This window comes from Haliotis rubra, unplaced genomic scaffold (genome assembly GCF_003918875.1).
Source record: "Haliotis rubra isolate DU_JTF1 unplaced genomic scaffold, ASM391887v1 Scf1113, whole genome shotgun sequence".
Taxonomy (NCBI): domain Eukaryota; kingdom Metazoa; phylum Mollusca; class Gastropoda; order Lepetellida; family Haliotidae; genus Haliotis; species Haliotis rubra.
Genome location: NW_025765019.1, coordinates 111,727 through 130,347, shown reverse-complemented (window position 1 = coordinate 130,347; position 18,621 = coordinate 111,727).

Genomic DNA, 18,621 nt, shown 5'->3' with positions numbered 1-18,621 from the left:
CCCTTCAAGAAACATAACGTAACATCATCACTTTATCACCCTTCAAGAAACAGAACGTAACATCATCACTTTATCACCCTTCAAGAAACAGAACGTTACATCATCACTTTATCACCCTTCAAGAAACAGAACGTAACATCATCACTTTATCACTCTTCAAGAAACAGAACGTTACACCATCACTTTATCACCCTTCAAGAAACAGAACGTAACATCATCACTTTATCACTCTTCAAGAAACAGAACGTTACATCATCACTTTATCACCCTTCAAGAAACAGAACGTAACATCATCAGTTTATCACCCTTCAAGAAACAGAACGTAACACCATCAGTTTATCACCCTTCAAGAAACAGAACGTAACATCATCAGTTTATCACCCTTCAAGAAACAGAACGTAACATCATCACTTTATCACCCTTCAAGAAACAGAACGTTACACCATCACTTTATCACCCTTCAAGAAACAGAACGTTACATCATCACTTTATCACCCTTCAAGAAACAGAACGTAACATCATCAGTTTATCACCCTTCAAGAAACAGAACGTAACATCATCAGTTTATCACCCTTCAAGAAACAGAACGTAACATCATCAGTTTATCACCCTTCAAGAAACAGAACGTAACATCATCAGTTTATCACCCTTCAAGAAACAGAACGTTACACCATCACTTTATCACCCTTCAAGAAACAGAACGTAACACCATCAGTTTATCACCCTTCAAGAAACAGAAAGTAACATCATCAGTTTATCACCCTTCAAGAAACAGAACGTAACATCATCACTTTATCACCCTTCAAGAAACAGAACGTAACATCATCACTTTATCACCCTTCAAGAAACAGAACGTAACATCATCAGTTTATCATCCTTCAAGAAACAGAACGTAACATCATCAGTTTATCACCCTTCAAGAAACAGAACGTTACACCATCACTTTATCACCCTTCAAGAAACAGAACGTAGCATCATCAGTTTATCACCTTCAAGAAACAGAACGTAACATCATCACTTTATCACCCTTCAAGAACAGAACGTAACATCAGTTTATCATCCTTCAAGAAACAGAACGTAGCATCATCAGTTTATCACCCTTCAAGAAACAGAACGTAACATCATCACTTTATCACCCTTCAAGAAACAGAACGTTACACCATCACTTTATCACCCTTCAAGAAACAGAACGTAACATCATCACTTTATCACCCTTCAAGAAACAGAAAGTAACATCATCACTTTATCACCCTTCAAGAAACAGAAAGTAACATCATCATTTTATCACCCTTCAAGAAACAGAACGTAACACCATCACTTTATCACCCTTCAAGAAACAGAACGTTACATCATCACTTTATCACCCTTCAAGAAACAGAACGTAACATCATCAGTTTATCACCCTTCAAGAAACAGAACGTAACATCATCACTTTATCACCCTTCAAGAAACAGAACGTAACATCATCACTTTATCACCCTTCAAGAAAACAGAACGTAACATCATCAGTTTATCACCCTTCAAGAAACAGAACGTAACATCATCACTTTATCACCCTTCAAGAAACAGAACGTAACATCATCACTTTATCACCCTTCAAGAAACAGAACGTTACATCATCACTTTATCACCCTTCAAGAAACAGAACGTAGCATCATCAGTTTATCACCCTTCAAGAAACAGAACGTAACATCATCACTTTATCACCCTTCAAGAAACAGAACGTAACATCATCACTTTATCATCCTTCAAGAAACAGAACGTAACATCATCACTTTATCACCCTTCAAGAAACAGAACGTAACATCATCAGTTTATCACCCTTCAAGAAACAGAACGTAACATCATCACTTTATCACCCTTCAAGAAACATAACGTAACATCATCACTTTATCACCCTTCAAGAAACAGAAAGTAACATCATTACTTTATCACTCTTCAAGAAACAGAACGTTACACCATCACTTTATCACCCTTCAAGAAACAGAACGTAACATCATCACTTTATCACTCTTCAAGAAACAGAACGTTACACCATCACTTTATCACCCTTCAAGAAACAGAAAGTAACATCATCAGTTTATCACCCTTCAAGAAACAGAACGTTACACCATCACTTTATCACCCTTCAAGAAACAGAACGTTACACCATCACTTTATCACCCTTCAAGAAACAGAACGTAGCATCATCAGTTTATCACCCTTCAAGAAACAGAACGTAACATCATCACTTTATCACCCTTCAAGAAACAGAACGTAGCATCATCAGTTTATCATCCTTCAAGAAACAGAACGTAGCATCATCAGTTTATCATCCTTCAAGAAACAGAACGTAGCATCATCACTTTATCACCCTTCAAGAAACAGAACGTAACATCATCACTTTATCACCCTTCAAGAAACAGAACGTAACATCATTAGTTTATCACCCTTCAAGAAACAGAACGTAGCATCATCAGTTTATCACCCTTCAAGAAACAGAACGTAACATCATCACTTTATCACCCTTCAAGAAACATAACGTAACATCATCTGTTTATCACCCTTCAAGAAACAGAACGTAACATCATCACTTTATCACCCTTCAAGAAACAGAACGTTACATCATCACTTTATCACCCTTCAAGAAACAGAAAGTAACATCATTACTTTATCACTCTTCAAGAAACAGAACGTTACACCATCACTTTATCACCCTTCAAGAAACAGAACGTAACATCATCACTTTATCACTCTTCAAGAAACAGAACGTTACACCATCACTTTATCACCCTTCAAGAAACAGAAAGTAACATCATCAGTTTATCACCCTTCAAGAAACAGAACGTAACACCATCAGTTTATCACCCTTCAAGAAACAGAAAGTAACATCATCAGTTTATCACCCTTCAAGAAACAGAACGTAGCATCATCAGTTTATCACCCTTCAAGAAACAGAACGTTACACCATCACTTTATCACCCTTCAAGAAACAGAACGTTACACCATCACTTTATCACCCTTCAAGAAACAGAAAGTAACATCATCAGTTTATCACCCTTCAAGAAACAGAACGTAACACCATCAGTTTATCACCCTTCAAGAAACAGAAAGTAACATCATCAGTTTATCACCCTTCAAGAAACAGAACGTAGCATCATCAGTTTATCACCCTTCAAGAAACAGAACGTTACACCATCACTTTATCACCCTTCAAGAAACAGAACGTAACACCATCAGTTTATCACCCTTCAAGAAACAGAAAGTAACATCATCAGTTTATCACCCTTCAAGAAACAGAACGTAGCATCATCAGTTTATCACCCTTCAAGAAACAGAACGTAACATCATCACTTTATCACCCTTCAAGAAACAGAACGTAGCATCATCAGTTTATCATCCTTCAAGAAACAGAAAGTAACATCATCAGTTTATCACCCTTCAAGAAACAGAACGTTACACCATCACTTTATCACCCTTCAAGAAACAGAACGTAGCATCATCAGTTTATCACCCTTCAAGAAACAGAACGTAACATCATCACTTTATCACCCTTCAAGAAACAGAACGTAGCATCATCAGTTTATCATCCTTCAAGAAACAGAACGTAGCATCATCAGTTTATCATCCTTCAAGAAACAGAACGTAGCATCATCACTTTATCACCCTTCAAGAAACAGAACGTTACACCATCACTTTATCACCCTTCAAGAAACAGAACGTAGCATCATCACTTTATCACCCTTCAAGAAACAGAAAGTAACATCATCACTTTATCACCCTTCAAGAAACAGAAAGTAACATCATCATTTTATCACCCTTCAAGAAACAGAACGTAACACCATCACTTTATCACCCTTCAAGAAACAGAACGTTACACCATCACTTTATCACCCTTCAAGAAACAGAACGTAACATCATCAGTTTATCACCCTTCAAGAAACAGAACGTAACATCATCACTTTATCACCCTTCAAGAAAACAGAACGTAACATCATCACTTTATCACCCTTCAAGAAAACAGAACGTAACATCATCAGTTTATCACCCTTCAAGAAACAGAACGTAACATCATCACTTTATCACCCTTCAAGAAAACAGAACGTAACATCATCACTTTATCACCCTTCAAGAAACAGAACGTTACATCATCACTTTATCACCCTTCAAGAAACAGAAAGTAACATCATCACTTTATCACTCTTCAAGAAACAGAACGTAGCATCATCACTGTATCACCCTTCAAGAAACAGAAAGTAACACCCTCACTTTATCACCCTTCAAGAAACAGAAAGTAACATCATCACTTTATCACCCTTCAAGAAACAGAACGTAACACCATCACTTTATCACCCTTCAAGAAACAGAACGTAACATCATCACTTTATCACCCTTCAAGAAAACAGAACGTAACATCATCACTTTATCATCCTTCAAGAAACAGAAAGTAACATCATCACTTTATCACTCTTCAAGAAACAGAACGTAGCATCATCACTGTATCACCCTTCAAGAAACAGAAAGTAACACCCTCACTTTATCACCCTTCAAGAAACAGAAAGTAACATCATCACTTTATCACCCTTCAAGAAACAGAACGTTACATCATCACTTTATCACCCTTCAAGAAACAGAACGTAACATCATCAGTTTATCACCCTTCAAGAAACAGAACGTAACACCATCACTTTATCACCCTTCAAGAAACAGAACGTAACATCATCACTTTATCACCCTTCAAGAAAACAGAACGTAACATCATCACTTTATCATCCTTCAAGAAACAGAAAGTAACATCATCACTTTATCACTCTTCAAGAAACAGAAAGTAACATCATCACTTTATCACTCTTCAAGAAACAGAACGTAGCATCATCACTGTATCACCCTTCAAGAAACAGAAAGTAACACCCTCACTTTATCAATTCTTCAAAAACAGAACGTAACATCATCACTTTATCACCCTTCAAGAAACAGAACGTTACACCATCACTTTATCACCCTTCAAGAAACAGAACGTAACATCATCACTTTATCACCCTTCAAGAAACAGAACGTAACATCATTAGTTTATCACTCTTCAAGAAACAGAACGTAACATCATCACTTTATCACCCTTCAAGAAAACAGAACGTAACATCATTAGTTTATCACCCTTCAAGAAACAGAACGTAACATCATCAGTTTATCACCCTTCAAGAAACAGAACGTACCATCATCATCACGTTTTTGGTGGAATTTTCCTGATTTAGCTGAACTTATAACACACGGCTCCTTCGCACCCCCAAGACAAAATAACAATGTGGTGTCATCAGACTAGGAGTGAAGGTGTCAACATGTACAATGGATCCATGCTATAAGTGTAAGAAACATATATATGTATCAAATTACCCCCATCTCAGTGTCGACCTTCTACTTGTGTCACAGGCACACAGGAAGGTAATCTTGTTATTGGGATTATAAAGGTACAAGATTCAAAGCGGTTCCTCTTATGTGATGAAGATTATGGCTGCCTGTATATAAAGACGCTTATCGTGCCAGGAAAGACGCAATGTACCGACACTCCTTAATTTATCATAAAGACCCGTTTCGGAAGAGTAAAAACTTCATAAAATACATTTTTACGACAGATAAATGCAGAAAATTATCAAGTAATCAACATATCAAGAGTGCACGCAAACATCAGCAATAAAAGTAGAATCAACCAGATCCAACGAGTTTGGACACATTTCGCTGCATATCAGCGCACGTGCAGTAGAAAAGCTGACTAGGAACAATGTCATGACGAGCGTGTTGAATACGGGATGTGGTGTGGTGTCACCCATTCAGTACGGTGTACGGGTGTATATGATAGGGACGAGACGTGTGGAATAGGGAATGTGGTGTCACCCATTCAGTACGGTGTTCGGGTGTATGATAGGGACGAGACGTGTGGAATACGGAATGTGGTGTCACCCATTCAGTACGGTGTTCGGGTGTATATGATAGGGACGAGACGTGTGGAATACGGAATGTGGTGTCATCCATTCAGTACGGTGTCTGGGTGTATGTGATAGGGACGAAACGTGTGGAATACGGTATGTGGTGTGGTGTCACCCATTCAGTACGGTGTTCGGGTGTATGTGATAGGGACGAGACGTGTGGAATACGGAATGTGGTGTCACCCATTCAGTACGGTGTTCGGGTGTATATGATAGGGACGAGACGTGTGGAATACGGAATGTGGTGTCACCCATTCAGTACGGTGTTCGGGTGTATATGATAGGGACGAAACGTGTGGAATACGGAATGTGGTGTCATCCATTCAGTACGGTGTACGGGTGTATATGATAGGGACGAAACGTGTGGAATACGGTATATGGTGTGGTGTCACCCATTCAGTACGGTGTTCGGGTGTATATGATAGGGACGAGACGTGTGGAATACGGAATGTGGTGTCACCCATTCAGTACGGTGTTCGGGTGTATGTGATAGGGACGAAACGTGTGGAATAAGGGATGTGGTGTAGGTGTCACCCATTCAGTACGGTGTTCGGGTGTATGTGATAGGGACGAAACGTGTGGAATACGGAATGTGGTGTCATCCATTCAGTACGGTGTCTGGGTGTATGTGATAGGGACGAAACGTGTGGAATACGGACATGTGGAATACGGAATGTGGTGTCACCCATTCAGTACGGTGTTCGGGTGTATATGATAGGGACGAAACGTGTGGAATACGGAATGTGGTGTCATCCATTCAGTACGGTGTTCGGGTGTATATGATAGGGGCGAAACGAGTGGAATACGGTATGTGGTGTCACCCATTCAGTACGGTGTTTGGGTGTATATGATAGGGACGAGTCATGTAGAATACGGTATGTGGTGTGGTGTCACCGATTCAGTACGGTGTTCGGGTGTATGTGATAGGGACGAGACGTGTGGAATACGGAATGTGGTGTCACCCATTCAGTACGGTGTTCGGGTGTATGTGATAGGGACGAAACGTGTGGAATACGGGATGTGGTGTGGTGTCACCCATTCAGTACGGTGTTCGGGTGTATGTGATAGGGACGAGACGTGTGGAATACGGAATGTGGTGTCACCCATTCAGTACGGTGTTCGGGTGTATATGATAGGGACGAGACGTGTGGAATACGGAATGTGGTGTCACCCCATTCAGTACGGTGTTCGGATGTATGTGATAGGGGTGGTGTCACGAAAACGTGTGGAATACGAGGGAATACGGTTGTGGTGTGGTGTCACCCATTCAGTACGGTGTTCGGGTGTATATGATAGGGACGAGACGTGTGGAATACGGAATCTGGTGTCACCCATTCAGTACGGTGTTCGGGTGTATGTGATAGGGACGAAACGTGTGGAATACGGAATGTGGTGTCACCCATTCAGTACGGTGTTCGGGTGTATATGATAGGGACGAAACGTGTGGAATACGGAATGTGGTGTCTCCCATTCAGTACGGTGTTCGAGTGTATGTGATAGGGAAGCGACGTGTGGAATACGGAATGTGGTGTGGTGTCACCCATTCAGTACGGTGTCTGGGTGTATGTGATAGGGACGAAACGTGTGGAATAAGGGATGTGGTGTGGTGTCACCAATTCAGTACGGTGTTCGGGTGTATGTGATAGGGACGAAAAGTGTGGAATACGGAATGTGGTGTCACACACTCAGTACGGTGTTCGGGTGTATATGATAGGGACGAGACGTGTGGAATACGGAATGTGGTGTCACCCATTCAGTACGGTGTTCGGGTGTATGTGATAGGGACGAAACGTGTGGAATACGGAATGTGGTGTGGTGTCACCCATTCAGTACGGTGTTCGGGTGTATATGATAGGGACGAAACGTGTGGAATACGGAATGTGGTGTCACCCATTCAGTACGGTGTTCGGGTGTATGTGATAGGGACGAAACGTGTGGAATACGGAATGTGGTGTCACCCATTCAGTACGGTGTTCGGGTGTATGTGATAGGGACGAAACGTGTGGAATACGGTATGTGGTGTGGTGTCACCCATTCAGTACGGTGTTCGGGTGTATATGATAGGGACGAGACGTGTGGAATACGGAATGTGGTGTCACCCATTCAGTACGGTGTTCGGGTGTATATGATAGGGACGACACGTGTGGAATACGGAATGTGGTGTCACCCATTCAGTACGGTGTTCGGGTGTATATGATAGGGACGAAACGTGTGGAATACGGAATGTGGTGTCACCCATTCAGTACGGTGTTCGAGTGTATGTGATATGGATGCGAAGTGTGGAATACGGAATGTGCTGTGGTGTCACCCATTCTGTACGGTGTCTGGGTGTATGTGATAGGGACAGAACGTGTGGAATAAAGGGAGGTGGTGTGGTGTCACCATTCAGTACGGTGTCTGGGTGTATGTGATACAGGACGAAACATGTGGAATAAAAGAGAGGTGGTGTGGTGTCACCCATTCAGTACGGTGTTCGAGGTGTATATGATAGGGACGAGACGTGTGGAATACGGAATGTGGTGTCACCCATTCAGTACGGTGTTCAGGTGTATATGATAGGGGACGAAACGTGTTGAATACGGGATGTGGTGTGGGTGTCACCCATTCAGTACGGTGTTCGGGTGTATATGATAGGGACGAGACGTGTGGAATACGGAATGTGGTGTCACCCATTCAGTCCGTTGTTCGGGTGTATGTGATAGGGACGAGACGTGTGGAATAAGGGAGGTGGTGTGGTGTCACCCATTCAGTACGGTGTCTGGGTGTATGTGATAGGGACGACACGTGTGGAATACGGAATGTGGTATGGTGTCACCCATTCAGTACGGTGTTCGGGTTTATATGATAGGGACGCGACGTGTGGAATACGGAATCTGGTGTCACCCATTCAGTACGGTGTTCGGGTGCATATGTGATATGGACGAGACGTGTGGAATACGGAATGTGGTGTTACCCATTCAGTACGGTGTTCGGGTGTATATGATAGGGACGAGACGTGTGGAATACGGAATGTGGTGTCACCCATTCAGTACGGTGTTCGGGTGTATATGATAGGGACGAGACGTGTGGAATACGGAATGTGGTGTCACCCATTCAGTACGGTGTTCGGGTGTATATGATAGGGACAGACGAAACGTGTGGAATACGGGATGTGGTGTGGTGTCACACATTCAGTACGGTGTTCGGGTGTATATGATAGGGACGAGACGTGTGGAATACGGAATGTGGTGTCACCCATTCAGTACGGTGTATGTGATAGGGACGAAAAGTGTGGAATACGGAATGTGGTGTCACCCATTCAGTACGGTGTCTGGGTGTATGTGATAGGGACGAGACGTGTGGAATAAGTATGTGGTATGGTGTCACCCATTCAGTACAGTACGGTGTTCCTTAAAGGGTGTAATGTGATAGGTATGACACCCAAACGTACAGTGTTCGGAATACGGTATGTAGAGCCACGGTGTGGTGTCACCCATTCAGTACAGGTGTTCGGGTGTATGTGATAGGGACAGAGACGTGTGGAATACGGAATGTGGTGTCACCCATTCAGTACGGTGTTAGGGTGTATATGATAGTGACGAGACGTGTGGAATACGGAAATGTGGTGTCACCCATTCAGTACGGTGTTCGGGTGTATATGATAGGGACGAGACGTGTGGAATACGGAATGTGGTGTCACCCATTCAGTACGGTGTTCCGGGTGTATATGTAATACGGACAGAAACGTGTGGAATACGGAATGTGAGATGTGGTGTCACCATTCAGTACGGTGTTCAGGTGTATATGATAGGGACGAAACGTGTGGAATACGGAATGTGGTGTCACCCATTCAGTACGGTGTCTGGGTGTATGTGATAGGGACGAGACGTGTGGAATAAGTATGTGGTATGGTGTCACCCATTCAGTACGGTGTTCGGGTGTATGTGATAGGGACGAAACGTGTGGAATACGGTATGTGGTGTGGTGTCACCCATTCAGTACGGTGTTCGGGTGTATGTGATAGGGACGAGACGTGTGGAATACGGAATGTGGTGTCACCCATTCAGTACGGTGTTAGGGTGTATATGATAGTGACGAGACGTGTGGAATACGAAATGTGGTGTCACCCATTCAGTACGGTGTTCGGGTGTATATGATAGGGACGAGACGTGTGGAATACGGAATGTGGTGTCACCCATTCAGTACGCTGTTCGGGTGTATGTAATACGGACGAAACGTGTGGAATACGGAATGTGGTGTGGTGTCACCCATTCAGTACGGTGTTCAGGTGTATATGATATAGGGACAGAAACGTGTGGAATACGGAATGTGGTGTCACCCATTCAGTACGGTGTTCGGGTGTATGTGATAGGGACGAAACGTGTGGAATACGGAATGTGGTGTCACCCATTCAGTACGGTGTTCGGGTGTATGTGATAGGGACGAGACGTGTGGAATACGGGATTTGGTGTGGTGTCACCCATTCAGTACGGTGTTCGGGTGTATATGATAGGGACAGAGACGTGTGGAATACGAATGTGGTGTCACCCATTCAATACACAGTGTTCGGGTGTATATGATAGGGACGGCACGTGTGGAATACGGAATGTGGTGTCACCCATTCAGTACGGTGTTCGGGTGTATGTGATAGGGACGAAACGTGTGGAATACGGAATGTGGTGTCACCCATTCAGTACGGTGTTTGAGTGTATGTGATATTGATGCGACGTGTGGAATACGGAATGTGCTGTGGTGTCACCCATTCTGTACGGTGTCTGGGTGTATGTGATAGGGACGAGACTTGTGGAATAAGGGAGGTTGTGTGGTGTCACCCATTCAGTACGGTGTCTGGGTGTATGTGATATGGACGAAACATGTGGAATAAGGGAGGTGGTGTGGTGTCACCCATTCAGTACGGTGTTCGGGTGTATATGATAGGGACGAGACGTGTGGGAAAAGGAATGTGGTGTGGTGTCACCCATTCAGTACGGTGTTCGGGTGTATGTGATAGGGACGAGACGTGTGGAATACGGAATCTGGTGTCACCCATTCAGTACGGTGTTCGGGTGTATGTGATATGGACGAGACGTGTGGAATACGGAATGTGGTGTCACCCATTCAGTACGGTGTTCGGGTGTATATGATAGGGACGAGACGTGTGGAATACGGAATATGGTGTCACCCATTCAGTACGGTGTTCGGGTGTATATGATAGGGACGAGACGTGTGGAATACGGAATGTGGTGTCACCCATTCAGTACGGTGTTCGGGTGTATGTAATACGGACGAAACGTGTGGAATACGGAATGTGGTGTGGTGTCACCCATTCAGTACGGTGTTCGGGTGTATATGATAGGGACGAAACGTGTGGAATACGGAATGTGGTGTCACCCATTCAGTACGGTCTTAGGGTGTATATGATAGGGACGAGACGTGTGGAATACGGAATCTGGTTTCACCCATTCAGTACGGTGTTCGGGTGTATATGATAGGGACGAAACGTGTGGAATACGGGATGTGGTGTGGTGTCACCCATTCAGTACGGTGTTCGGGTGTATATGATAGGGATGAGACATGTGGAATACGGAATGTGGTGTCACCCATTCAGTACGGTGTTCGGGTGTATGTGATAGGGACGAAAAGTGTGGAATACGGAATGTGGTGTCACCCATTCAGTACGGTGTCTGGGTGTATGTGATAGGGACGAGACGTGTGGAATAAGCATGTGGTATCACCCATTCAGTACGGTGTTCGGGTGTATGTGATAGGGACGAAAAGTGTGGAATACGGCATGTGGTGTGGTGTCACCAATTCAGTACGGTGTTCGGGTGTATGTGATAGGGACGAGACGTGTGGAATACGGAATGTGGTGTCACCCATTCAGTACGCTGTTCGGGTGTATGTAATACGGACGAAACGTGTGGAATACGGAATGTGGTGTGGTGTCACCCATTCAGTACGGTGTTCGGGTGTATATGATATGGACGAAACGTGTGGAATACGGAATGTGGTGTCACCCATTCAGTACGGTGTTCGGGTGTATGTGATAGGGACGAAACGTGTGGAATACGGAATGTGGTGTCACCCATTCAGTACGGTGTTCGGGTGTATGTGATAGGGACGAAACGTGTGGAATACGGTATGTGGTGTGGTGTCACCCATTCAGTACGGTGTTCGGGTGTATATGATAGGGACGAGACGTGTGGAATACGGAATGTGGTGTCACCCATTCAGTACGGTGTTCGGGTGTATATGATAGGGACGACACGTGTGGAATACGGAATGTGGTGTCACCCATTCAGTACGGTGTTCGGGTGTATATGATAGGGACGAAACGTGTGGAATACGGAATGTGGTGTCACCCATTCAGTACGGTGTTCGAGTGTATGTGATATGGATGCGAAGTGTGGAATACGGAATGTGCTGTGGTGTCACCCATTCTGTACGGTGTCTGGGTGTATGTGATAGGGACGAGACGTGTGGAATAAGGGAGGTGGTGTGGTGTCACCCATTCAGTACGGTGTCTGGGTGTATGTGATCAGGACGAAACGTGTGGAATAAGGGAGGTGGTGTGGTGTCACCCATTCAGTACGGTGTTCGGGTGTATATGATAGGGACGAGACGTGTGGAATAGGGAATGTGGTGTCACCCATTCAGTACGGTGTTCGGGTGTATATGATAGGGACGAAACGTGTTGAATACGGGATGTGGTGTGGTGTCACCCATTCAGTACGGTGTTCGGGTGTATATGATAGGGACGAGACGTGTGGAATACGGAATGTGGTGTCACCCATTCAGTCCGTTGTTCGGGTGTATGTGATAGGGACGAAACGTGTGGAATACGGGATGTGGTGTGGTGTCACCCATTCAGTACGGTGTTCGGGTGTATATGATAGGGACGAGACGTGTGGAATACGGAATGTGGTGTCACCCATTCAGTACGGTGTTCGGGTGTATATGATAGGGACGAAACGTGTGGAATACGGAATGTGGTGTCACCCATTCAGTACGGTGTTCGGGTGTATATGATTGGGACGAAACGTGTTGAATACGGAATGTGGTGTCACCCATTCAGTACGGTGTTCGAGTGTATGTGATAGGGACGAGACGTTTGGAATACGGTATGTGGTGTGGTGTCACCCATTCAGTACGGTGTCTTGGTGTATGTGATAGGGAAGCGAAGTGTGGAATACGGAATGTGGTGTGGTGTCACCCATTCAGTACTGTGTCTGGGTGTATGTGATAGGGACGAAACGTGTGGAATAAGTATGTGGTGTGGTGTCACCCATTCAGTACTGTGTTCGGGTGTATATGATAGGGACGAGACGTGTGGAATACGGAATGTGGTGTCACCCATTCAGTACGGTGTTCGGGTGTATGTGATAGGGACGAAAAGTGTGGAATACGGAATGTGGTGTCACCCATTCAGTACGGTGTTCGGGTGTATATGATAGGGACGAGACGTGTGGAATAGGGAATGTGGTGTCACCCATTCAGTACGGTGTTCGGGTGTATATGATAGGGACGAAACGTGTTGAATACGGGATGTGGTGTGGTGTCACCCATTCAGTACGGTGTTCGGGTGTATATGATAGGGACGAGACGTGTGGAATACGGAATGTGGTGTCACCCATTCAGTACGGTGTTCGGGTGTATGTGATAGGGACGAAACGTGTGGAATACGGGATGTGGTGTGGTGTCACCCATTCAGTACGGTGTTCGGGTGTATATGATAGGGACGAGATGTGTGGAATACGGAATGTGGTGTCACCCATTCAGTACGGTGTTCGGGTGTATATGATAGGGACGAAACGTGTGGAATACGGTATGTGGTGTGGTGTCACCCATTCAGTACGGTGTTTGAGTGTATGTGATAGGGACAAAACGTGTGGAATACGGTATGTGGTGTGGTGTCACCCATTCAGTACGGTGTCTTGGTGTATGTGATAGGGAAGCGACGTGTGGAATACGGAATGTGGTGTGGTGTCACCCATTCAGTACAGTGTCTTAATTGTGTATGTGATAGGGAAGCAGAAGTGTGGAATACGGAATGTGGTGTGGTGTCACCCATTCAGTACTGTGTCTGGGTGTATGTGATAGGGACGAAACGTGTGGAATAAGTATGTGGTGTGGTGTCACCCATTCAGTACTGTGTTCGGGTGTATATGATAGGGACGAGACGTGTGGAATACGGAATGTGGTGTCACCCATTCAGTACGGTGTTCGGGTGTATATGATAGGGACGACACGTGTGGAATACGGAATGTGGTGTCACCCATTCAGTACGGTGTTCGGGTGTATATGATAGGGACGAAACGTGTGGAATACGGAATGTGGTGTCACCCATTCAGTACGGTGTTCGGGTGTATATGATTGGGACGAAACGTGTTGAATACGGAATGTGGTGTCACCCATTCAGTACGGTGTTCGAGTGTATGTGATAGGGACGAGACGTTTGGAATACGGTATGTGTGGTGTGGTGTCACCCATTCAGTACAGTGTCTTGGTGTATGTGATAGGAAGCAGAAGTGTGGAATACGGAATGTGGTGTGGTGTCACCCATTCAGTACTGTGTTCAAGAGTGTATGTGATAGGGACGAAACGTGTGGAATACGGTATGTGGTGTGGTGTCACCCATTCAGTACGGTGTTCGGGTGTATATGATAGGGACGAGACGTGTGGAATACGGAATGTGGTGTCACCCATTCAGTACAGTGTTCAGGTGTATGTGATAGGGACGAAAAACGTGTGGAATACGGAATGTGGTGTCACCCATTCAGTACAGTGTTCAGGTGTATATATGATAGGGACGAGACGTGTGGAATAGGGAATGTGGTGTCACCCATTCAGTACGGTGTTCGGGTGTATATGATAGGGACGAAACGTGTTGAATACGGGATGTGGTGTGGTGTCACCCATTCAGTACGGTGTTCGGGTGTATATGATAGGGACGAGACGTGTGGAATACGGAATGTGGTGTCACCCATTCAGTACGGTGTTCGGGTGTATGTGATAGGGACGAAACGTGTGGAATACGGGATGTGGTGTGGTGTCACCCATTCAGTACGGTGTTCGGGTGTATATGATAGGGACGAGATGTGTGGAATACGGAATGTGGTGTCACCCATTCAGTACGGTGTTCGGGTGTATATGATAGGGACGAAACGTGTGGAATACGGTATGTGGTGTGGTGTCACCCATTCAGTACGGTGTTTGAGTGTATGTGATAGGGACAAAACGTGTGGAATACGGTATGTGGTGTGGTGTCACCCATTCAGTACGGTGTCTTGGTGTATGTGATAGGGAAGCGACGTGTGGAATACGGAATGTGGTGTGGTGTCACCCATTCAGTACTGTGTCTGGGTGTATGTGATAGGGACGACACGTGTGGAATAAGTATGTGGTGTGGTGTCACCCATTCAGTACTGTGTTCGGGTGTATGTGATAGGGACGAGACGTGTGGAATACAGGATGTGGTGTGGTGTCACCCATTCAGTACAGTGTTCAGGTGTATATGATAGGGACAGAGACGTGTGGAATAAAGGGATGTGGTGTGGTGTCTCCCCATTCAGTACGGTGTTCGGGTGTATATGATAGGGACGAGACGTGTGGAAAAGGGATGTGGTGTGGTGTCACCCATTCAGTACGTTGTCTGGGTGTATGGTATAGGGACGAGACGTGTGGAATAAGTATGTGGTATGGTGTCACCCATTCAGTACGGTGTTCGGGTTTTTGTGATAGGGACGAGACGTGTGAAATACGGAATGTGGTGTCACCCATTCAATACGGTGTTCGGGTGTATATGATGGGAACGAAACGTGTGGAATACGGAATGTGGTGTCACCCATTCAGTACGGTGTTCGGGTGTATATGATAGGGACGAAACGTGTGGAATACGGAATGTGGTGTCACCCATTCAGTTCGGTGTTCGGGTGTATGTGATAGGGACGAGACGTGTGGAATACGGTATGTGGTGTGGTGTCACCCATTCAGTACGGTGTTCGGGTGTATATGATAGGGACGAGACGTGTGGAATACGGAATGTGGTGTCACCCATTCAGTACGGTGTTCGGGTGTATATGATAGGGACGAGACGTGTGGAATACGGAATGTGGTGTCACCCATTCAGTACGGTGTTCGGGTGTATATGATAGGGACGAGACATGTGGAATACGGAATGTGGTGTCACCCATTCAGTACGGTGTTCGGGTGTATATGATAGGGACGAGACGTGTGGAATACGGAATGTGGTGTCACCCATTCAGTACGGTGTTCGGGTGTATATGATAGGGACGAAACGTGTGGAATACGGGATGTGGTGTGGTGTCACCCATTCAGTAGGTGTTCGGGTGTATATGATAGGGACGAGACGTGTGGAATACGGAATGTGGTGTCACCCATTCAGTAGGTGTTCGGGTGTATATGATAGGGACGAAAAGTGTGGAATACGGAATGTGGTGTCACCCATTCAGTACGGTGTTCGGGTGTATATGATAGGGACGAGACGTGAGGAAAAATTGATGTGGCGTGGTGTCACCCATTCAGTACGGTGTCTGGGTGTATGTGATAGGGACGAGACGTGTGGAATAAGTATGTGGTATGGTGTCACCCATTCAGTACGGTGTTTGGGTGTATGTGATAGGGACGAAACGTGTTGAATACGGGATGTGGTGTGGTGTCACCCATTCAGTACGGTGTTCGGGTGTATATGATAGGGACGAGACGTGTGGAATACGGAATGTGGTGTCACCCATTCAGTACGGTGTTCGGGTGTATATGATAGGGACGAAACGTGTGGAATACGTAATGTGGTGTCACCCATTCAGTACGGTGTTCGGGTGTATATGATAGGGACGAAACGTGTTGAATACGGAATGTGGTGTCACCCATTCAGTACGGTGTTCGAATGTATGTGATAGGGACGAGACGTTTGGAATACGGTATGTGGTGTGGTGTCACCCATTCAGTACGGTGTTTGAGTTTATGTGATAGGGACAAAACGTTTGGAATACGGTATGTGGTGTGGTGTCACCCATTCAGTACGGTTTCTTGGTGTATGTGATAGGGAAGCGACGTGTGGAATACGGAATGTGATGTGGTGTCACCCATTCAGTACTGTGTCTGGGTGTATGTGATAGGGACGAAACGTGTGGAATAAGTATGTGGTGTGGTGTCACCCATTCAGTACTGTGTTCGGGTGTATATGATAGGGACGAGACGTGTGGAATAAGTATGTGGTATGGTGTCACCCATTCAGTACGGTGTTCGGGTGTATGTGATAGGGACGAAACGTGTTGAATACGGGATGTGGTGTGGTGTCACCCATTCAGTACGGTGTTCGGGTGTATATGATAGGGACGAGACGTGTGGAATACGGAATGTGGTGTCACCCATTCAGTACGGTGTTCGGGTGTATGTGATAGGGACGAAACGTGTGGAATACGGGATGTGGTGTGGTGTCACCCATTCAGTACGGTGTTCGGGTGTATATGATAGGGACGAGACGTGTGGAATACGTGATGTGGTGTCACCCATTCAGTACGGTGTTCGGGTGTATATGATAGGGACGAAACGTGTTGAATACGGAATGTGGTGTCACCCATTCAGTACGGTCTTCGAATGTATGTGATAGGGACGAGACGTTTGGAATACGGTATGTGGTGTGGTGTCACCCATTCAGTACGGTGTCTTGGTGTATGTGATAGGGAAGCGACGTGTGGAATACGGAATGTGGTGTGGTGTCACCCATTCAGTACTGTGTCTGGGTGTATGTGATAGGGACGAAACGTGTGGAATAAGTATGTGGTGTGGTGTCACCCATTCAGTACTGTGTTCGGGTGTATGTGATAGGGACGAGACGTGTGGAATACGGGATGTGGTGTGGTGTCACCCATTCAGTACGGTGTTCGGGTGTATATGATAGGGACGAGACGTGTGGAATAAGGGATGTGGTGTGGTGTCTCCCATTCAGTACGGTGTTCGGGTGTATATGATAGGGACGAAACGTGTGGAAAAAGGGATGTGGTGTGGTGTCACCCATTCAGTACGTTGTCTGGGTGTATGGTATAGGGACGAGACGTGTGGAATAAGTATGTGGTATGGTGTCACCCATTCAGTACGGTGTTCGGGTTTTTGTGATAGGGACGAGACGTGTGAAATACGGAATGTGGTGTCACCCATTCAGTACGGTGTTCGGGTGTATATGATAGGGACGAAAAGTGTGGAATACGGAATGTGGTGTCACCCATTCAGTTCGGTGTTCGGGTGTATGTGATAGGGACGAGACGTGTGGAATACGGTATGTGGTGTGGTGACACCCATTCAGTACGGTGTTCGAGTGTATGTGTTAGGGACGAGACGTGTGGAATACGGTATGTGGTGTGGTGTCACCCATTCGGTACGGTGTCTTGGTGTATGTGATAGGGAAGCGACGTGTGTAATACGGAATGTGGTGTGGTGTCACCCATTCAGTACGGTGTCTGGGTGTATGTGATAGGGACGAGACGTGTGGAATAAGGGATGTGGTGTGGTGTCACCCATTCAGTACGGTGTTCGGGTGTATATGATAGGGACGAGACGTGTGGAATAAGGGATGTGGTGTGGTGTCACCCATTCAGTACGGTGTCTGGGTGTATATGATAGGGACACGTCATGTGGAATACGGTATGTGGTGTGGTATCAC